This window comes from Octodon degus, unplaced genomic scaffold, assembly GCF_000260255.1.
Source record: "Octodon degus isolate 3935 unplaced genomic scaffold, OctDeg1.0 scaffold00016, whole genome shotgun sequence".
In the NCBI taxonomy this organism is placed as follows: Eukaryota; Metazoa; Chordata; class Mammalia; order Rodentia; family Octodontidae; genus Octodon; species Octodon degus.
This window is the reverse complement of record NW_004524592.1, coordinates 13307561-13331890: the sequence shown is the minus strand read 5'-3', so window position 1 is coordinate 13331890 and position 24330 is coordinate 13307561.

Below are 24330 nucleotides of genomic sequence, written 5' to 3'. Positions count from 1 at the left end.
TAATTACTTCTTTCCTTTGGTATATTCATTCATAGCATATTTCAGACCTAAAAGTCAAATGAAAAAGAGTAAAGAAGTCTGATTAAATTTTGAGTAGAAAAAGTAAAGTACTAAGAACCTCTTCATCTCTAGAGGACTGGTGATAATTCCACCTTGCGTAAACCTCAGAGAGGATAACAAGCATGAAGGGCCTTTGAACAATGTTCACCCTGATCACAACATAACACTGCTGGGAGATGACAGTGCAGCCCCCAGAGAAATACCACATTCCCCCAACCATAGCCGGCACGGGTCCGGAAGCCAGGCTGCAAGCTTCCAATGCAATGAGCCCCTGAAGAGGAAAGAGAGCCAGTGAGAAGGCAGAATATAGTTGCACTCTTTTGGAGATCTAAAAGACAAATCTACAGAATAACAATAGTAGGAAGAAAGGCTACTGTGTGGGAAGTGAGTACCAAGAGCATCCAGTCCATTTGGGTTGCTCACTTCCTTCTGCACAGCTGCAGATGCTCCTGCCCTTAGGTGACCCTGCTGGACAGGCCAGTCTTCGCCTTGGAGCCAGAGCACAATGCCACATGGTGGTTGCTATAGCAAGCCCGTGGCAAGACTCTGGGGGAGCTGGGTCAGCAGGCAATGCATTCCAACCCACATTATCCTCCTCTGGAACCACCTCAAGCAAACTGTGGAATGTGCGACATCAAGGAAAGAATATGTGTAAAAGCCCAATGAAACCCACTGCCAAAAGACTTATAAAGACCCTAGAAAATACAGAGCAAAGCTCAAAGAGAAACTGCTATGGGCAGCCTCATCAACATGCCATTTTCTTTTAATTTTTCACTAGGTGCCTCAATAATTAAAGACAAGGGTACATGGGTTTTGGTGCTTAGCAGAGTTGCAAGGAGATGAGGATACAATGCTATATTACTGTGTTGTGAGCCAGTCAATTAGGAGGGAAGAAAGATCTTTGGAGTGGAGTAATTTAAAATCTTTTCAATAGCATTGCCAACCATCCCAGGGCAAACTCCCTCACCCGTGCTTAGAGCCAAGTCTGGTAGATTCCTTTGATAGCCAAACCTATGGGTGTTAGAAGACTCGTAAATAGGCTCATTTGTTAAAATGGAAAATTGTGATTTAGTGTCCTTGGAACTAGCCAGATTAGCAAATGAAAATACACTCTAATGATAAATTATGCTAATTTAAGTTTTATTCATCAAGTGAGATGTTACACAGTGTTTTATAACCAAGTCCAACAGTAGGAGTTTCTGAAGAAGTTCCAACCATATTTTGGGGGTTTATTTCTGCCAGAAAGCCCAACCATCCAGCAATAACGGTTATCTCAAATTTCCTTTTAATAAGCAGAGTTATTTTGGCATGTATTTTGTGTTCCTTGTAGATTTTTGGAAATCAGTTCTAGCTTATTCAGATAATCTGCTTTGTAAAGGCTGATAAGTATCAACACACAAGTGGTATGTGCCATATACTATGATGCTATTTATCACATGTAATTTTTAAAAGTTATTACCTTCCATTTTTAGGAGAAATAGTGGACATTGTAGAAGATACTGAATTTTAGAAAAATAGCAAAATTGGACAGTATCTGTTTGGTGGTAAGCTATGAAAACACAACTATTGGGCTAGATAGATCATGTAATGGGGAGATCCAGTTGGAGTGGAGCAAGCTTCAGGAATAGCTAGTTCCAGGAATTCAATCAGTGCATGTCTCCTGAGTCATACGTTGTGTGTGTGTGTGTGTGTGTGTGTGTGTGTGTGTGTGTGGCAGGGGGCACACAACTGTACACTTCACTACAAATGGCCAAAAACAAAATGATGTTCTATATCACCATCCCTCGAAACAATCATGCTTGATATTCTGGTGTATTCTTATGGAACCTTTTTAATGCATGTTTTACCTTGTTCTTATGCAAATTTTAAACCTAGCAGGTAAGGTATATCATAAAATGTACGATGAAAACAGGAATGATTTTCACAATAAATAATCACGATGTTGTACATGGCTCTCAGATGGCAAGTTTTTCCGTACCAGCTCTGACTATTGCTACCATCCATAGTGACAGCATTATCCAAGCAAGCAATGTAGAAATGTTGCTTATTTCTGCTTCCAATATGGCAGCAGCTTGCTATGTGTGGTCATTTGACACGTGAAATGTGGCTTATGCCACTAAGGCAATAAATTTTTAATTTAACTTCAATATAAACAACCACACATAGCCATTAGCCACTACATGAGTAGGAAATCACAACTCAAAGTTGAGTACATGTCAACTAGAGCACTCTAGAGATAAGGGCAGCATCATAGGAGACTTAGTTCAGAAAAGTTCGATTAAAGGATGCTCTAGGAAGTGTCAGCAGGAGCTCCCTCTCCTCCTCATACCTCTTGTTCAGGTCAAAGCCTTGATTTCCCTGCTCGCCAGAGCCAGTGGGAAGTTTTGCTTCTTTCTCACATAGGGTACCATTCTCGGCAAAGTCAGCAAGCTTTTGACCACCAGAGACTTTTTTTTAATGCAGTACCAGCGATGACCACCATAGACTTATAATTTGTTCCCTGAAAAGTAATTTTAGTATAGGGTTAATGATGTGAGGAGAGGCCTGTTGTGAATTTCCACATCTGAAAACAAAATAAAACAATCAAAAAGAAAAAAAATAACTAGTAAGAGTTAAACTGCTGTAATTTTAGGGTTTTGATTGCAACAGAAATGTGTTAAGTGTAGTTTATTTTTGTGAAGGTTTGTGCTTCCTTGGCAATTAAAATATCCTCCTCCTACTGTCTCTATGTTATATATTTTATTAGCAGCAGAAGTCCTTAACTTTCGAGGAACATCAAACACAAGACTTAAATGGCAAATATATAATCCAATATGTTGACTTTGAAGATGCAGCAGCAAAATCACTTCAGGAAGATCCACGATAATGTGAAATCTGTTATGCGCATTCTGTTCTTGATGTTAAGTTCTTGAGAGGCAGGGACCCATCTGTTGGCCACCCAAGCTGGTTCACTTGTTAGCAGACAAAACATGGGCTAAATACTGTTCATTCTTCACACAAGCCTGTGTCTGCCCTTGGATAACCTTGTATTGGCACCACTGGTGGGGGGAAGCGCTGAGAGAATATGCCTCCAAAGAATGCAACCAAGAGAGTCTATACCCTTTGGTCTCCTTGTCCTAATACCTTCAATCCAAATGTGCTTCTGAAATTCAGAACTCATCAAGTCTGTTTGGTGTTATAGCTTTGCTTCTTGCTCTAGGGAAATTTGTAGCCATTCTGGAGAGACCTACAGAGGGTGCCAGGTGCATGCTTGCCATCTTTACCCAGAGTCAGATTGCCCTGTGTGCTGAGCATTCCACAAGTCTTCTCTAGGTGCAGCTCATGCTTATCCTTAATGGGTGTTCCTGGCTAGGGGGTTCCAACCCCTTCTTTCCTCTACACTGTGTCTACAATGCAGATAATCTTACCGCCCATCGCTTACTACTGCAATTAGACTAAACTGGGACCCTCAAACCAAATCTGATCCCTCTTATGTCATACCAGCTTATTTACTTATTGTCTGTGGGTGCTTTTGTGCTCCAAAGACTGAGCTAAATGGCTGTAATAGAGATGGTGTAGTCTGCAAAAGCATCTATCTGGATTTTACAGAAAAAAGCTTGCTGACACATGGGACAACTAAACACAGAACATGGCAAACTAACTTAATGTTATTGCTGTTCTGTCTTCCATCCTGAGTCTTTGCTCTTTCTTGTTTGTTTCCTTATTCTCACCCTATTTGAGACAGGAGCAATCAAGGTCTTCATGCTCAATACATGCATTATGATTCTAAACAGTTCTAATCTCCAAATTTGGGGTGTGTATATTTTTTCACATACATTAAGCAATTCTCCAGTGAACATCAACTGCATGTCCTATAACCTGAAACCTAATTCTGTTGTAATGTTGTCTACCTGATGATAGTGCAGCAGGTTCCATTGGTCAAGGGCTCAGTCTCTCAAGACTACTCTGTTGGAAGCCAGTTTTAAGTTATCAATGGTCACCAGTACTTCTGATGACCAGCTATAAACGGGGGATCCTGTGTATTATGGTTTGTGTCAAGATGTTCTCCCAAAACCTCAAGCATTCTTAAGGGGTTTTTTTGGAGGTAGTTGAATCCAGAGTGTGTGATTGATTTTTAGTGCAACACTGGTATTAAGGCTTTGAGTTCTACACCTGCCCTAGCACTATCCCAGGTGGCCTGCCTGCAGTACAAATGACAGAAAAGAGTCTCTCTCTCTCTCTCTCTCTCTCTCTCTCTCTCTCTCTCTCTCTCTCTCTCTCTCTCTCTCTCTTTCCCCACCTCCCGAATCCCCATCCTATGTTCTCTCTCTGCACCCACTCTCATTGTTTTTCCTATCTTTTGCCCACCATGAATTGCTCTCTTCTGTAAAGCTGCCCTGCCTGGGGCCATCCAATTATGGACTGAAACCTCTACAAACTGTGATTTAAATAAACCTTTCCTCATCTAACTTTTAATACTAAGTATTGAGATGTTGAGTATTTTGTCTCAGCAATAAGAAAAGTAATTAAGACACCATGATCCCCACTTTGAGTTTACTTAATTTTCTAAGTAGTTTGCAGAACTCGAGGAAACACTTATGTTTACTGATGTATTATATTAATACAAAATACAATAAAGGACACAGATGAAGATCCAGATGGAAGAGATAGAAGCGTGCTTATGAGGTCAAGGATGGGGAGCTTCCGTGTCCTTTCCAGGAATTTCCATATGTTCAGCAATCCCAGTCCAATCCTTTTGGGTTTTTCTGGAGACTTCTTTATGTAGGCATGACTGATTATATCATTGGCTATTGGCACTCGGTTCAACCTTCAGCTCCTCTCCCTTCTCTAGAGATCTGGAAGTAGGACTAAGTTTTCAACTCTCTAGCCATTGTAACTGTTTCCCTTGGCAACAAGCTTCCTTTTCTGAGGCTACACAGAAGCTCCTAGCCATCCATCATTTCCATAGCCTACAAAAAGACACATCACTTAACCACAGATTCAAGGGTTTTAGGAGATGTATGCCAGGAACCAGGGACAGAGATCAAATAAATATGTATTATATCACAATATATCATGTTTCCTTGGACCAAGTTGTTTTTTAATCTTTCTGTCCTCCAACTTATCCTCATAAGAACTTGCTGAGTAGTCCTCTTGATATAACTTTCAGCTTTATCTTTTCCCTTCAGCTCAAGACTCTTCTCTCACCCTGAATTCTCTGGCTCCAATAGAATGTGCTTGCCTTTATCAACAGAGCTTAAGGTTGACTCACCTGTGCTGGAGTCATTTCCCTCTCTAGCTACTGAGAGTGTTGGCTTAAATTTCTGAGGACTACTTTCTGTGTACAGTTGTCTAAGTTAGATATGACTTTTGCTTTGAGGGTGTGTGGGTAACTGGCTCTGGTTCCCTGACTTGTCCTGCCTTGGTTTCTGACTGACATAGGTCTCTGTGGACCTTCTCCTTTAGCCATGATGGACAGTATGTTTACATTCAAAGGCTCTGGTTTGCTTTCCCAACCTGAGAGCCCTCTCCTAAGAAGGCACACTCTGCCTAAAGCTTACTGGGGTCAGCTGAGTCATGGAGGTAAAAACTGCCAGAGGAGGAAGAAAGGACAGTTGAGCCCTTTCATTTGTTCAAAGGCTCCTTTCTCCAGGGCACCACCCCAGAGGAGATCCCAGAACTTCAAACGTGTTCCTAATGAAAAGTAAAGTGCCCCTTCTTGGTGCTAAGATGGCAAGGGAAGGAACTCATGGCCAAGAGCATTCTTAGGATCTCACTTTTAAAATTCAACCTGCGGGCCTTCACCTTATTCTGTACACACTTCTGTATCTTAGAATCAAGGTACTTCTGTAAAACTCTTCAGTTTAACAGGTGAGATAAGATATTAATCTTAACATATGAAACATTTCAATTCCACCTGCCATCAGTCTTTATTTTATCCTAAGAATTCAATTCAAAATTGTTTTAGGCAAGTGTTTGGGCACCATAGGGATTTCAGACGATGACTTGTTTCCTCAGTGTGACTAAAGGTGGTTTTACTGTTTGCAATTCCACCAGGCAGGAATTTTCTTAAGGAAGTCAACATTTGAAATTAAGAGAGATGTTAATTACCAGCCTTTGTATCCAATAGGTGTGTGTATGAGAGAGAGAGAGAGAGAGAGAAAGAGAGAGAGAGAGAGAGAGATTGGGGTAGAAAGGTTGTGGAGAATCACCTGGGAATTTTTGATAATTTTCTCTGGCTCTCTAGATTTTGATACGTTTCAGCTCTGGACAAAATGCCAAAAGCAGTTACCCAAACTGTGGAAAGCTTGGATTTTCTGGAATAGCTTTGGATTATCAGAAAGTGTTTGCAAATCTGAACAGTGACTTTGATTCCTTAAGAGATCCCATGCTGATGGCAAGGAAAGACTGGAGACATAGGAATATTCTTCCTATCCCATTCGGCTTTTCTTACAATGACAACAGAAAATTTCAAATTATAAGCCCCAAGTTGATTCAATTGCATTAAAATTTGTAGAGTTCCACTTTAAACTGTTCCAGACCCAGTTAGAGTCTGGAGAAGGTCGGATGTGACTCAGCCCAGACAGAGTTTCCCCAGAAAACCATTCCAGCAGGTGATGTCCCCTCCTGTTCTAAACTCTAAAATGTGAAGAAAAACACTTAAGATTCTAACACATTATACACTAAAGATAATTTTCTCATAGAAAGCAAATGGAATGTCCAATGTTAAAGGATTCTTCCTAAAAGGACTTTCTCTTTTTTAAAGGAAACCTGACTACATATAATAGAGAATATGACCTAATCTATTATTATCCTTGTTCAATCCAAATTCAACAGAGGTATATCCAAGTGGCAGCCAGTTTCCATCCCCCTAGGTTCAAAAATAAGAAAACTCCACAAATTTAATTAAGAATTATTTTTTTCCTTTGCAAGTCTTATAGCTATTTCTATTTTTGGATATTCCAATAAGATTACAGGTCTCTGAGATGATACATTATATTTTGATAACCCTTGTTTTCTCTCCTCTTCCTTAATACTCCCCAACTTAGTATATATGTTAGTCATAAGAAAATGCATGAGTGTATACTATTTGCTAGATCCTATAGGTATTATTAATGACTTGGAAATTCAGGCTTAGATGACTTAAAGAAATGGTACCAAGACTAAATAAGTAGCAGAAAGCTAAAAAGGTGGTAGATGGAGAGCTTGAATGTAGGCAAGACTCCAAACTTCATGTGCTAACATATAGCACTGCATACTCTTCTGCCCTGTTCTTTGGCTAAGTTAGCCAAATGCTTTGGGATGCATGCTTGCTAATTTAGGGAGAACATTTCTTCCTGAGATTGTTTGAAAGGCATCAACAGTGAGCTTTAATGCTGTGATAATGAACATCTGCAACCTCCCTGTGCATCTAGCTGCCTGTCTGCTGTGTCATATTCAACACATTATATTGGAAAAGGGCTCTCTAGGATTTTTATGAGATATACGTTTTTCCTTCATGACCATCCACAGAGGCAAGTAATATGCAATCTTCCTTTTGCAGATAAATAAAAGTAAATAAAGATGCCAGGTCACTCAAGTTGCAGAAAAATTCAAGTTTGGGAAATCAGTGCTCGCCTCTGCAGCTTTTGAACTTTCAGCCATCTCCTAACTCAGTTTTCTTCATCCCCTTAAGAAAGCCTCCAAGACATGTAATGATGAGGTCAGGAGTGTATGAGACTCTTTAAAAGGAATAAGATAAAACCATGAGAAAAATTAAAACAAACAAAGATAAAATCACGACAAAAATGACAAGTTGTTCAGTAGTATATTGGCATAGTATTGTCCCCAAAAGTCTCATGTGTTCAGACGTGGGGCTTGGGAAGGCAGCTGCATCATGAGGGCGCTAACCTCTTCAATGGATCATTCAGTTGACAAGCTCATACCTGACTGAACAGACTATTAGGGGGAAGGGCCCCGCTGGAGAAGGTAGATCTCTGGGAGAGTGGCATGGGAGGTCATGTCTCTTCTCAGATTTCGTCCAGCCACCATGAGGTAAGCATCCTCACTGTACCTTTTACTCTGGCATCCCTCTCCACTGTGATGCTTTGCCCTGGAGTCAGCCAATCATGGGCTGAAACCTCTGATGTCAGGAGCTAAAATAGCCTTTTCTCCTTCAAGTTGGATTTGTAAGGGGTTTTTATCCCCATGATAAAAAGCTAAAACAATTTTTTTAAAAGTTGTAATGCACGTATCTATACATAGCAGTCAGGTTCAATATTTTTGGAATACTGACGCTGAGACAGCATTTTGTGCTAATACAGTTTCTAACATGTAATTTAAAATACAGTTGTAAAAATCACCTCATTTTTCTTTTAGAGAGACACTGTGAATCTGTTTTCCAGTGACAACTTGCATGTATTTAGAGATTTCTGAAAGATGCCCATTATACCCAATTAAATACTGACACTTATACCACATTCTCTGCAACATATTCTTTTGCATCTCATTTAGATTTATTGCTCACATAGCCCAACTATTGCCTGATTTAAAAGGCCTATGTGGAAATGTATAATATGGAAATAGTCCTAGAAAAAGAATGATATATTTAGAATTCTCTAAACTATGTTAGGTATATTTAGTATATCCATTTACTGCTGTTGTAGATGATTTATAATCTGGGCAATTCTGTGCTTCTCAGAAATTATTCCAGTTATGTTTCAAAGTTTAATTTGAAAAGTATTTTAAGAGGTACAAAACAAACAGAGGTAGGTCCAAGTTTTCTTGGATTGCTGGAAGAGTAACAACAAAGATGCTGATTCAAATTCTAGGCACACAGTGGGCTTGAGCACCATCACTCTACCTCTTCATAATTTTTTACTGTCTCTGGCAGTAAGAGTAAGAAGACAACTTGCTGAATTTCAAATGTCCTTCAGTAACTGGAACACTGCATTCTAATGCATTTTGATGAGTCAGATTAGTTATTTGTCACATATGTTAGTAATGCAAGGAAATGTATTCAGTCTAGAAAATTAATCCAGGCAGCCAGCCATGAGCAGATGAATGAGAGTGACCAAAAGCACATTGGAACAGAAAGCTGAAGGGAACATACTTTTAAGGTTATACAGTAGCCAAATCTTTTTACTATTGAGTAATGAGTTTAAGAGGCTAAATCACCACCCTTTTGTAGAAAAAGTAGAAATCATTCCCTTACATGGGAGAAAAGGCAGATTTTTGGAATGAGAAGGTTTTGTGTAATTTTCTCATTCCATGAATGTGTATGTCTTGTCTCTAGGACACATGTGGTTTCCACCACTCTGTGAAGACTGGGAAAGTGTTTGAATTCCCTGCCATCACTGGCTAGAGACTCCTTACCTTAGAGAGCATGAAAACAAAAAGTCTGTGCTAAATTTTGTGCTGTCATTGGTTTGCATGGATAGCTCCCAGAGTTGAAAATGGCATTGACCTTCCAAGGTTGTTAAAAAGAGATAATGTCACATCCTGAATGAGATCACTGGGTCATAGTCTCATCCTGGATGTGATTTTCTTGGCATGTGAGCATTACTGTGTGAGGGGGGAGAGGATGAGCATGGATTGAGCAAAACAGTTCCTTTAATTAAACTCACAGCCTTGTCACCTTCGGCTCTGATTTCATCAGATCTCTGCAGTTAAGCGAGGTCAGTCTAGAGGTCAGTGAATTGCTCTATATTGGTGTCAGGTACTATTCACCAGATGCCTTCCACCTCCCAGGCAGGTGTGTGCTGCTTTATGGAGTTTACCAAAAGGAACATCAACGAGGCATCAGCCTGACGTACTTTGGACTCTATTAAAGGTTGACACAACAAAAATGAAGGTGGTACAATTCAGTGTCAGTATACTATATCCCACTGAAGGAAAACAGAGCTTCTTTATCAAAACAGAAAGCTCAGAAGTCAACTGAGCCCAGTGTACTCAGGGGAAGGGAAGGTGGAGCAGACAATAAGGATTCATTATTTATGATGTTGTCTCTGGTAAACCAAACCCAAGTGACCAAGGAAACAGTTTAACTCTTAGGTTTATATAGCTTGTTTTAGTCACTTGGATGTGACAGAATCCTGAAAAGACTGGTGCTGGATATTGCAAATTTCACTAAATGGTTGTGTAATGCAATGTTAGTTTGCTATATCTGCTGGCCAGGGTCATCCTTCCTTCAGCCAAGGAACCCTTGGCCAAAACCAACTGCAGCTCAGGCACTGAACATCAGCAAGAACTCCAATAGATCCCAGTGGCCTTCTTAGATAGAGTAGAGTGAGGTATTAGCTGCTATTCCAGGTCACGAGGAACTAGTATATCTGCCTCACTATGTCTTTTTTCAGTTTACTTCTCTAGATTTCTGATAGTGGCTTCAATCTTTAGTAGACTGACTTTCAATCACTTTTGTTCCTCCTGGGAAAATTTCACTTCAGTTTGGTAACTAGCCTGGCTCTTGACCCTCACTCATCCTTGGGAATGGAATGAGGAAGGAGAGTCCATGTAAAAAGGAAGAGGGTGGTTATGACTTCAAAACACTCTATCTATGCATGTTCTTCAATTCAGACTAGTTCTAACCAGAGGCCAAAGGGCAAGGGAGCCACACAAGCTGTCTACACAGGTCAGGCTTGGAGGCCAGGGCAGTTTAGGGAATAGGTCTAAAAGCCAATGGAGAACATCAGTAAAGTGTATTCACTATCAACTATCATGTGAGCTTGTTTGATTTGAGAATCTGTTCAGAGATCCAAAGGGCTACTTTGAAAGTAAACACAATGCAGAATAGGAGGCCAATTTTTGTAACTCCAAATAAGTATATAGGTTTAACACATGCTCCATGAAAAGCCCAGTGGAATTGAGTCAGGGAGAGAGGGGTGAATTTTATGAAGTTAGCCTTTGTTCTTCAGAAGTATTTCTTTCTAACACAAGTTTGCCTACAAAGCTACTTTTACATTCTAAAAAGTCCCTAATGTATGACCACTAACTCCAGATGTGTTAATAGTACTAAAGCAGCTCACAACAGGCTACTTGAGTTATTGAATAAAAGAACTCAACAGGCAGCTAAGCCTTCAGACCACACACTTTCACCTTTACGCACTCTGAGTCAGCTTTCAATAGACATTAAATTCTCCCCTCATTTTCATTCTGCACTGCAGTAGCTGGAGCAGGGACATTTGAATAGCTGGGCTACAACTAAGTGCACTTAAATATAGGCCTTTGAGAAATCTCTGTGTGGCTATAAGTTCCATACATAAGACATGTCCAAGGGGGAGGTTGAAACATTGAAATAAAAGGCAGGGGGCTTGAATTCTATTCCTACTCTATAATTCTTGACTGGCTCCACAGGGTGACCTTGGACAAACATCTTTCCCCTCTCTAAAACTCATGTTTTATTACTCCAAAATGGAAAACAGAGTACTCCTCCAGAGGAGATGTGGACAGTCCCATTCATAATCCTGGCTTTTGCTGAAAGCTGACAATCTTCTGGGAATAGGGAAAGGAGAGTATGTTGTGGTGTTAGCTTCTTGGCAGTTGTTTCCAGAGGATTTGCGGGTTCACGATTTAAGAGCCTGGGAGAAAAATAGAGCTTAAATTCAAGTGGTGCTTATGTTTCTGGTGCCCCCCAAACCCACTAAACCATGTTCCCAGGCTTGGTGTATTAATGTCTATGCTGATAATTTACATTGCTCCATTTTATACAGCAGTTTAGAGTCTTTCCTTGAGTGAATTATTCACTTGGTATGACAGGACAGGGATGTAAAATGCACCTTATTACCAAAATCATAACCTTGTCTTCTGAATGTCCACATAGCACACAGAAGGAACAAAAGAGTAATAGCTCCAGGATGGCATCCAAAACCAACTTAAAGTGAGCCTTCTTTGCTCTCCCTCAAAGCTGCAGGCTGCTGAAACCTATTTTCCATCTTTCTCAATATTTGTCTGGCTAGTGTTTTAATAGATGCATATTTTTCACAATATGTTCATATACCAGAAGCATTCAGGAAACTCCTATATCAGCCTAAAATTTTCTAATTTCAAATCTTCTGTAAGGAAAGCCTAAAAGCATCCACATGTCTTTGTCTTAGAGCCATTTGTGTGACTTATTTTGCATTTTTAGTTTCTATTTTAACTGGGATTAAGGGTTATAATGACAGATCTGGGATGTCTCTTTGCTAACTGCGAAAGGAAAAAGAATGTGGAAAATGGATTTACCCATGCTTAACTGAATGCCAACATACCTACCCCAATGAAGAAATAATTAAATAAGTAGTTATTCAATAAACCTGCTATTACCACCCTCCCACCTCCACTCCGGGCAAACAAAGCCTTCAGAACACTTATCTCTTTAAGGGTGCTCTTGTTATTCATATAACTGCATTTATTTTTCTCTTCATTCAGTTTACTTCAAAGGAGCTCTTCTGTCTGCTAAGGAACAAAGGGGAAAGCAAAAGAGCAGAAACACTGAAGGATTTGAGGGGAATGTCAGGTGAGAAAAGAACCAGGCAGGAAAAGGAGAAGAAATCCACATTCACCAAGTCTTAGACTTAGTGTTTAAGAAAAACTTAGTGCTTTTCAAGGTGAATAATACAATACAGGATACATTTTATAAGACTATTTTATAATGAATCACTCAAAGAGCCATATACAAAGAATGCAGGAAATATGTCCACACACTAAAGACAAAGAATCTAGCTGAGGGCCTGGCTCCCATGATAGTATCCTGCTTGAGTCCAGCTGAAGACCTAGAGTTCATAACAGAGCCTCACACAAGTCCAGCTGGAGGCCTAGAGCCCATGACAATGTCTCATGTGGCCCTGTTTTATGGACCTGTGCTGGGAAGCCCCCAAGTTCAGTGGTGGAAGCTAGAAAACCTGTGCCAGGAGGATGAAGGTTCTGTGCTAGCTGGCTGAGGGATCTGAACAGGAGTCAGGAAGTGATACCCAAAGTAAGAACCAGAGGTCCCCCGAAAAGTACCACAGCCATCTTCAGCAATAGTAAGGTCCTGAACTCCTCTGAGGATAAGAACAGCTGGGCTCCTATCAGGAAAGCCAGCATGACAAACTTTTCTAGGAGACTGAGCAGTGTACCATCTTCCTCTCTAGAACCAGGAATTGATGCTCAAAGTGAGAAGCAGAGCTCCCCAAAATTAACCACAGCCATCCTCAGTGACAGTGAGGTCCTAAGCAACTCCAAAGAGAACAAGCAAGTTCACCAGGAAAGCCAGCATGAGCAGATCCCTCAGCATAGTAGCCCAAGAGAACCAGCAGCTTCCAACAGCTGCCCAAAAGTTTCCAAAGAGCTTCCCTAACACTATCTCCTCTTCTTCTCTAGTCCTGCCTTTTATACTACTGGTAACAGTCCTCAGATGAGACTTTACACCCTTACTATGCTAGACCAGGTCAGCTGGGTGTAACAAGCTGATCACCACTTGTCAATCCACCACAAACAGCTTTGTAAAGAAATCTACCCCAAACTTACTCATCTGCCTCTGGAACATGAAGGTCTCCATATTTGTAGTTACAATTTTAAGAGTCAGGATAAAATTCAGTGTAATGTCAAAAGTAAACCTGTGTCTCAGCAGAAACCAGGTTCTTAAAGCTTTAGTCATGTAATTGTCACTTTTGTAATTTTTATTTGGTATAATCAGAAGTAACCATGAGGATGTGCCCATCAGACTCAGATTTCAGGACTCCACCAAGGGAGGGGTCCAGCTAGACCTTTGGAAATTCATACTTGCCGTGAGCTTGACTCCAGCTGATGTGTATGGACACAAAGTGGGTCCATTTCTGGGAGATGCTCCTCTAGCAGGCACAAATACTGGTAGCATGTGAGGAGACTTTAGGTACCATGATACATAGGTTTAGTTTTGCTACACGTGCATTTATTTTAGTGAGTGAATCCAAAGAGAAAACAGTTGACAAAGAGGCTAAGTACAGAATTCCCTGAAAGCTTAGAAAAAAGATCAGTATAGGGTTCATTTGGAGAGGCATTACAAAGTTCTGACAGAAAACATGAAAGCTTAAATTTTTTAAATTATTACAGTAAAAGGCAAATTTCCATTAATGTCTCCCAAAGTATTGCTCCTTATTTCTGACACACTTATCCCACCATTATTTGCACTTTCTGAAGCAGTTCTGGAAGTTCTCCTTTGTGAATTTCTTTAGTTTCATTTGTGAGGCTGTCATGATAGTTGGAAATGATTCAAAATGTTTACCTTTCATGGACATTTTGACTTTGGAGAGGAGTAGGAAATCATGTGGTGCCAAATCCAGTGAATAAGGTGGGTATAGTAACACAATCAAAGACCAATTTAAGTATTGTGATGAGGCTTTGCACATGTTGCTAATTAGCTGAACTTAAAGTGGGGTAACTATCCCAGAAATAGGGCGGACCCATTCCAATCACATGAAACTTTAAGTAGAAGATGAAGGCAATGTTATAGTTCAAGACATGCCCCAAGCCTCATCTGATCATAGACAGGGCTTTTGAAAGGTGACTGGATTATAGCAGTGCTATATCTAACTTGCTGTTAGAAGGTGGGGTCTGGTTGGAAGAGGCAAATTACTGTGGTTGTCACCTCAAAGCATATATCTTTTTATTTGTCTCTTCCTTCCACTTTCTGCTTTCTGGTTGTCATGATCTAAACAGCATGGCTCTTCAGCAGGCCCTTCCATTACGTTGCCAGCCACGCAAGGAGTAAAATTTCTAAAACATAAGCCAAAACAAACATATCCTCTTCTAAATTGGGGATTTCTGGTATTTTGTCGCTGCAATGAAGGTGATTAAGTTAGATTTTGGTACCAAAGAAGTTGGGTCCTTGCTATGACTATCTGGTTATTTCACTTAGAAGGTTTTGGAACTGGTTTGTGGGAGGAGCTTGGGAAGGTTGAGAGATGTCAGATGGAGAATCCTTAGAATGCGGTAAGCCAAGGTTCATAAGAGATTCTGGTCAAAGCTCAAAGGCCATATGCTAATAAAAATGTAGACTATAAAGACCAGGCTCAGGAGGTTCCAGCTGGGAATAAGAATTCCACTGGTCATTGGACTCCAGAGTATGTGTGTTACACTGTGGCAGAAAATTTGTCTGAATTTTGCTCATGTTCTGAGATTTAGTGGGAGACTGAAATTAAGGTAAAGTAATTAATCTGATTGTGGGAATTTATTTTATTTATTTTTTAATTGAGGGAATTTAAAGGCAGCCTAATATTCAACATGTAGCATGAGTACTGCTTTGTGCTTTCAGTGAGATTCACTGTGAGAAATAGGAGCAAAAATCACTTTTAGAAAGTTTTTAATTTTGCTAAAAAGCAAGTACCCCAAAAGATGGAATGGAGGAGACCCTGGTTGCTGAAAAATTAAAATCCAAAAGAAACCAAATACTTTGGATCAAGAAAAAAAGAGAAAACTTGATTGAGGACATGTCAGAAATTAACAAATCCCTCCTTTTTCAGCCTCCCAGGTACAAGGCTTTAAGAGTTTGCTCTGCAAAAGGAGCCTCAGAACACCCTGTTTGAGAAGGGCCACGAAGGGAATTTGTTCCATGAGTTTTGGCTCACAGTATTCTATCATCTAGTTACTGAGAGACCTCCCCAGACATGATTCAAGGGGGCTTAACTACTTCTTTATCTGACAGAAAACTTTGGCCTCATTAACATTGTGCTAGTCTTATAAGCATACAGAATAAAAGAGTTGTGGGATCAGGGGACCTCAACTCAGGTATCAGAAGACTTGGGAGGCCAAGCAGTGTGTCCCTAAGAAGGCAGTACTAAAAGCTGTAAGAGTGAAGCCAAAGATGTATTGAAGACCCCGGAAGTTGGTTAATCTAAGAACATGCAAAATCTGAGGAAAGCTACAGGGAGCAAGCAAAACCAGCCCAAGAAAAACAATGAAAACTAAAGCCATTCAAAACGAATGAGGCTACAGCCACAGCTTACCACAGATGCTGAATGTGTATATATAGGATTTAATGTTTTCCCCTGCTAGATTTTCCTCTTGACTTGGTTCCACTGGTTACTATCAACCTCCCTTTTGGAATGGAAGTGTTTACCCTGTCCCATTGTATGTTGGCAGTGTTTAACTTCCACAAAAACAAATACACTCAATATAACCTATCTCTTATTATTAATTTATAAGGCACTATATCTACATTGGAGATTTCCATTGTAAAGTAAAAGGATTACATGAAGTGTGGCTCAAGAAATCCTTTAATATGTCCAATTATATGTTCTGTGGATTTCATTAGGTCTCCCATCTCCTCTTCTTTTTTTGCTTTTTAAAGAGAATAAAAATAGTAAAAAAAACCATTAGAAATTATACAGAATTTCACTAAACAAAATGATAAGAATCCATCAATAGTTGTTATATTGTGTATATGTTCTTAATCTCTTGGGTGTCATTCACAATCAACTGCAAGCCATCATAGTTTTCTTGATCAAAATTATTTGTAGAGGAATCTTAGAGGAATATAATGAGATTTATATACATGGTATAAGTTTAAGGAAACAGGCTGAGAAAACATGAGAATTAAGCTGTTTTGGGAGTGAGAAAGCTAAAGAGCAACCCTGTATTTCAACCTGAATGATTCAGTGGCTTAGCACACCACCTTGTCATTTGGTTGCTTCAACTAAATTCTTATGCTCCTCTGTGTTTCACCAGCTGCATATTCTTAGCCTCAGGAGACAAGATACTGAGATCTACACATGGGACAAGAGAAACAAATTCTGCATACTCCCACAATGACCATTAATTTGGGCAGAAGGGCATGAGGAATTTCCTTTCTAACATGTCTTCACGTTGATGTCTCAAAAATATATAATAAAAATGGGACAGCAAGTAGAGGAATTTGCATGAGAGTTAGCCAAAAAATGAAAAAAGGGCTTGAACTAATTGAGATGGATTTTCTACGAGGAATAATCCATCTTGCAAAGGAATTCTCCAAAATCTATCCACCAAACATTAAAAGAAACCCACCAGCTTTTTGCCTTTATCAGTGTACTTTTCCAATTTTTATAAAATGTGCTTTATTTTAGAGAAATGTATGAATTATTGACAATTCTTACTCTGTTGACTGTATCAGGAGCTGCATTTTACAAAGTTTGGTAACATGTGGGTAGGAAAGATTATTTCATAGGTATTCTTATATTGTAGGTAATCTTATATTGTAAGAACATTCTCAGGAAGTCCCATTCTCAGTGAGTTAAAACTGTCAGAATGAACACCTTGGTAGTTATAGTAGCTGCCTACAGGAAACCTGCCCAAGAGAAGTTTCCCCATGAGGGAGTTTGAGCTTAATTTGTTGGAGAGAACACAGTGCCTTGATACATGCCACAGGGAAACAGACAGCTTAACATAAAATCTCCACAATATGTAAACCTATAAATTGAGAATCATCTAGATGAAAAGCTGCATGTAGATAAGACATGTGGGATGTTGGCACAAAACAAAGACAGTCCCTGAATTATATTTGCCAGATTTTCTATCAAGTTTGTGTCTGGTGTTCAAAATCAATAGCAATGTGTTATTTTAATTCACATTTATAGGATTTTGTCTCTGTCTCCCATCCTTAATACAAAGTCTTAAAGAGCAAGGATGAAAGACAAGGTAGAGAATGTATGGTAGAGGACAAGAGTAGATAAGGAGAGGTTAGAGCTTTCTGAGCAAAATAGCATAGACCATACAGTAGGAGCTGTGCTCGTGTATGTGGCAATGTGTTGGATATGGGTAAGATCCTGGCTTATGTACCTGGGTGAATGGTACACTTATTTCAAGTAAATGGTTAACTTTGAAGAAAGACAAGGTTGGTGAGAGGTGATGTTTTATTTATAAAGATGCTAACTTTGAGTTGCCTTTCATATTTCTGCATGGTGATGTCCTGTCGGGAGCTTGGTTCCCAAACAAGCACAGCCTAGAAATGTACCTTCATAAATTCTGTGCAAATGAAAACCTGTGCCTCGATCAGTCAGCTAAAAAGAGGACATAAACTAAGGGGAGAACTTAGGAGCTAGCCTCGAATGGCAGCTCTTACTGGCCAAGGACAGCACAGTCAGAATTCAAAGGAAAAGGGAGCAAAACAAGCAGATGTTAAAAGGAAACATACAGCTACCAGAAACTGTGCATGCCTGATATAAATGAAGAACATGGAAATATTGGTTAAAAGAATAGATAGAGAAATCTCTGAAATGGTGTTTCTTCCTTGGGCAACATGCCTGTTAAGAAGTTAAGGCCAGGTATATTCTCACCTCTGCCCCCTTGTCTGTCTCTGTATAGAGGACAGTAAAATGAAATATTCTCCAGCCTCACCTGGTTGCAGGGGACACATGGGCCAACAAATACAATGAAAAGCAAGCACAAGTCTCCAGGAGACGGAGTAGCCATTTGCTTTTGGAGCAGGGAACAGGCAAGGCTCTCTTTATTCCTGAGTTGTTTTTCTTGTTGTAAACATAATGCTGGAGACACAGGGGCCACCTTGTGATGGTGAAGCTAGACTGTAATCACTAAGAAAAAAGCCATGAGCTAATGATACCCAGACACACTGAGGGGTCTGGCCTGATGGAACCTGAAGATTATTGAGCAGCTCCAGATTTCTGCCCCACCAAACTTCTTATTACAAGAGAAAAACAACGCCTATCTAGTTAATATAGGCTTTCTGTTGCTCATGGTAAGCCCCTTTTTATTCAACATTGGCCCCTTCTATAAAAGGTTCATTGATACTCAACAAGAGTCTCTAACACTCTTGCCAGTAAAGTATTTTAACATTGTTTTTCTTGTACAAATTTTGTTATGGGCAATGGAACTGGGCGGGTCAGTTTTCCCTTGTTCTATCAGAAAAATGGGAACAGACCAAGCATTCCTTGTGTGTAGATCTAAATGCTTAAGGGTCATGCTCATGGAGGCTTTGCAGCTTGATGGGTGGGCCAAAATTTGGCTATATTATATCTTATTTCACAGTTGCACATGCTTACAAATATATTAAACTCATGGGCACGAGTAGAAAATGGCTGCCTCAGAACAGAGCAGTGAATTACCTGTCAGCTCTCTGAGCTTATTCGCTCCCCCATGTTGTGATTGCTTGATTGATATTCTCAGACTAAAATTTCTGATTTGTGCTGGGAAGCTTCACTGCTCGCCCCAGTATGGTCATACCCATGTTGGTTACTTCCTGGGTACGTGTGCACAGTTGGCATGGATTTTCAATCAGCACCGCCTAGCTATCACCCGTGGAACAAAAGTGGTTCCTGTTTGTGGTAGAAATCACCCCATGTTGCTATTTGTCAGCTAGTTGCAAAGTAGCTGACAAATTCCAGCATCCTGTTGTAAAAGACAACCCTCTCCTGACTTGTCCAGCGCTTCTACTTTGCAGCTAAGCTGCAAATGCTATCCCAAAGGTATTAGGTGACTCTTTTTCTAAGTTCGTGACAAGAAACAAGAAAATGAAAAGTTGCATGAAGCTGAGAAAATTGCGGAAACCTGGCAGGGGATGACTTTTACCTGAGCAATTTGTCAGTTCCAAAGGGACACGTGAAGCAAGTTTCAAGAATAAGAAGCATCCGGTTCTCATTCCAGCTGTTTGCCTGGTCGTAATTACTGCAATGTGCAATAACATTTCAGTCCTATGCTGCACCTGTGTAGGCTCAGTGACTACAAATGGTCAGCAGTATTAGCGCTGATGACAACAGTTGGAAAGGTCTTTATTTATTACAATACAGTTTTAGAAACTGTAGGTATAGTGCATTTTTCTAGTTCCAGTCTGTAAGAATATACTTGTGTACACAATCCCCTCACCTTAGAGCTGTCTACACTCCATTTACCAAGCTTCCTTTCCCCAAGGTGAGAAGTGAGCTAGCCTGGCTACGGTGTGAAACTGCATAGGTGCTATGATTCTGTGATTCTCTGGTAATCAAATTCCTTGGTAAAAACACACCTTAGACTTGACGAGGCGCTTTCTAGTTGCCCTTTCCCCAATCTGTTTGGCGCCACTAGACTGGTCAGGATGTAAGAGATGAAAATAATAGCAAGGTGAAGGGCAACTTTTTAGTTTTTTATTTTTTTACTGGGGATTGAACCCAGGATCTTGCACTTGCGAGGCAAGCGCTTATGCTGCTGAGCTGTCTCCCTGGCTCAACTTTTTTAAAGTAATGGATTTGAAAAGAATTCAAATATTCTGATCATTGCTCAGTTACTTTTCAGACCTCTTTAAGCATTTTAATTGTTATGCTCTTGTGTGTACAGGTAAAACTAGGACTGCTTTTCCCTACACTAAAGCCATGAGGATTAAATATGTGTTGTAAAATCCTTCTGCAAATATGAAATGTTATGTATGTAATAACAAGCTACTTTATCAGGCAATACCAAAGCGATCTTGAGCCCTTACACACACACACACACACACACACACACACACACCACTCAGTGGGTACTAAAGAGTTTATTGATGATGATTTCATGAAGATGGATGACTAGAGTGTAGTCTTACCTGAAGGTTGCATCAAACATTGGTTGACCCCTTGAGATCCCTTCCAGACCTATTAGCCTATAATTTCATGCTGATGATACTAAATTTAATGAATATACAGTGAAGGCCATATCTAAATGCACCCTTGGCAGAAAGGACAATATTCATCAGTATTACTGAACTTTGACTTCATTTATAAAGTATATTAGCATCAACCATTTTATAAATATATATTTCCCAGAATTGCTGCACTGTGCAAAACAAACAAGAATCCTGGAAGAATCACTGGGTAGTATAAAATATGGCACAGTGCTGAGGGTAACAAAACAAGCTGTATAATTATTCCCAGCATGACATATTGATGCACGAAAACTTTGGCTTCCTTTAAAGTGTCTGTCAATTTCCCTACATCAGTGCAGGAATCACTGACGTGCACAATTTTACCCATCAATATGATGCCCAATTATTTGAAAAGGGTGAAAACTTTATGCCACTTCCTGACTTGATGGACATAACCTTTAGATATTGGCAGTTGCCAAGATGTTTCATGTTTCAAATTTCCTGAACATATTTGTAATTTTTTGGTTGCTATCAATTTCATCTATTAATGTTATTTATTTTTTATCCTTTTGTCTTTTAAAGACATGGTCTCATTGTGTAGTTCTGGCTGGGCTTAAACTCTCAGGGACCTTCCTATATCCTTCCAAGCTCAGCCTCATCGTCTATTCAAACTAAGAAGTATTAACAAAGTTTTGGGTTTTTTTCATTTTATGTATTTGGTACAGGGTCTCACTGTTCAGCTCAGACTCATAGTGATCCTCCTGTTTTCAGCCTCTCCAGCACTGGGATTACAGGTGTGCACCACCATGCCCAGACTCAGTCGCTGGCTCAGCTCACCCCTGGGACAGGGCCAGTGTGGCATGTGGAACTGGGGATCAAACCCTGGTCCCTGTGCTTGCCAAAGCAGGTGCTTAATCTGATGAGCTATCTCTTCAGCCCTTGGCAAAGTTTTTTAATTTTCTCTTAGGGTTCATTTTTATAGCCATAACAGACACCCAACTTTACTAGGATGGCTATATGAATGCTAAGGGCACTAGTAAGTCTACTGGAAGGGATGTTTTATTTTTCTCTTGGGGAGAATGTCCTAAAGACAGATTAGAGTTTTGCATAAACTCTTATGGCTCTACTTAGATACATTATTCAACATATTATTCTCATTCAGAACTCAGAACTGCTTTTATGTAAAAGAATTAAATAGTTCGATTCCATGTTGGGCTGAAAGAGTTAATAATCTTCTCCAGATGATATACCAAATTCTCAAAATGTAAATTTGTATAGCAAAAAATTACAGCTGCATATTTGCATATGTCAAGCAGTTTGAATATGCATTTATATTCTTTGAGTATATATGCAAATGAAATTTATAAAAATTCCAGGGCATGGATGACCTCCCAACTCTAATGCTCATAATCTCTCTCTCTCTCTCTCTCTCTCTCTCTCTCTCTCTCTCTCTCTCTCTCTCTCCCCACCCCCTCCATTATTTTTCCCCTTCTTTGTATCAGAGAAATATTAGAGATTCTTTTTCTTGGAAATTGTCTCTGCCCTCAGTGACCCTACACAGATGTGTTTTCATCTATGATTCTATGATGGATATTTGTTGAAATTTTTTTCCCATCTTTAATATCCAATTGTCCTTTGTTTGGAGACACATGCAGCAGGCCTAGGCAAGGACAGGTGTAGGTTCCCCACAAACTTTGACACTAGAGAGAAAGCACAGCACCTAGAACTCTGCTTCTGGATTAAGGAATGCAAAGAGATAATATTTTAATTTTCACTGTGTAAGAGCACTGGGTCTGCAACCTGTATCTGCAGTGATGTCCATGAAGTTAGGACTGAGCAGTTCACTGTGGGTGGGCAGGTAGAACTAATGGACTATTTCTGTAGCTCAAGTGTGTTGTCAGGACCAGGACTTTCTACTGCCCATTGCCTAAGCCTCAATCTGATTTTTCCTGTTCATTTCTGGGCAGACAAGTTCAATTTCAAGAAAACTTTTTTTTGAATATAAGCAATTCACCTGTTGTTCGCACAAAACACTATGGTGGTGATTCTGTTGTTGTCCTGTACAAAATCATCTCATTCTAGTAATTAAGGAAAGTTTACTGCTTTTTTATGTATTTAGTACATGGTCTACATGGATCTCACTGCACAGCTCAGTAGTGATCCTCCTGTTTTCAGCCTCTCAAGCACTGTCAGTCTCAATTGCCATCTCAGCCTGGCCAGCATGGCACACTGGGGATGGAACTCCAGTCCCTGTGTCTGCCTAAGCAGACACTTTAATCCACTCAACCATCTGGCTAGCCCAAACTTTACTGTTTTAATTTAACTTTCACCTCTATCCTCTTCATTTCCTACTGTACAGCCTAACAGGCTTAGCCAACAGTATCTGGCCACACTTTTTCTCCAATCAATTTGAAGAAATTTCCTTCCTAAGAAAACCTCCACCTGTCATTCAAATTTATGTTAATCCAACTAATAGTTTAATAGATGCTGTGGTTTTAAGTACCAGAGGTTTTAAATTCCTTTCAATATCTACTTCCACATAAAGACCTGGGTATCCCAAACCTTCGAACTCCAAACCCAAGGAAAACAGAATTGACTCTGATTTTCTTTGAACTGTTATAGCATTTTTCAGTCAATGTAAGTAAAGAAATATGGTTTTCTTAGAAAATGTTTGCCATCTTAAGCTCTTTCCTAGCCAGGAATGGTCACAAATGATTTGATGTATATGGACTATCAGAGAAAAGAATAAAGAAAAATTAGACAAATTTAAGGGGGAAAATAAATCATCTATATTTATTTATTTTATTTTTTCAGAAGATACAGATTTTACTAACTGATATGGATAAGATAGATTCCAGGTACCAAAGGAGAGATAGAAAAAGAATCCATGTGTCTAGAAAAGTATTCAGGGCCAGCCAAATAGCTCAGTGGATTAAAGAGCCTGCAAGCAGCTTCAGGACCTGGACTACTGTGCTTCCCCCCAACCCCAGGGGCACAGACAGCAATTGAGACCATGTGTGGTGGCACACACCTGTAATCCCAGTTCTTGGGAGACTGTAAACAGGTGGGTCACTACAAGTCTGCTCTAGTAGTGAGACCCTGAACACCCTGCAGACCCTTACCTAAACACACACACACACACACACACACACACACACACACACACACACACAAAGAAATGAAAAACAAAAGAAAGGTATTCAATAAAAGGGTATGCATGGTCTGTTTGGAAAAATTACTATATAAGTAGGTTTGTGCAAAGTATACTTCTATGGATTTTCTGTTTTCTTTTTAAAAAGAAGCTTATATATTTCTCCCTGTTGCTTCCATAAATGTATATAGAAAGCAGTGACAAAATAAGTGCATTTGGGTGCTTTAGACAGAGGCAACTTTGTTACTGTGCTTCCATGCTGGTTCTAGATCAGTATCCAATAACTTTTGGGGGAGGGCTTCCACACACACATGCTTTGGACTCTCTAACCACAAGCCCTGTTTGCTTTTCTCTTTTAACATGGTTTCGGTCCAGAAGCAATTACAGGAAACAACAGCTCCCTGGCACTCTCACTAACAATAATCTCAAAGAGAGGATTACACCTACTTAAGCCCAAGAATGCATTCAAAAAGATAATTATATTCCTAGCCTAGTCTTCAGAGCAGCCTTTCTTACTCTCCTTCACTATAAAGTGCCATGGGGCATTATTCCTGTGGAACATATGGAGTGGTATATAAAACCCGGTTTTTGCTGATTTTACGTGGAATCAGTTTTTATTGGCCATTTTATGTCTCCTTGTTTA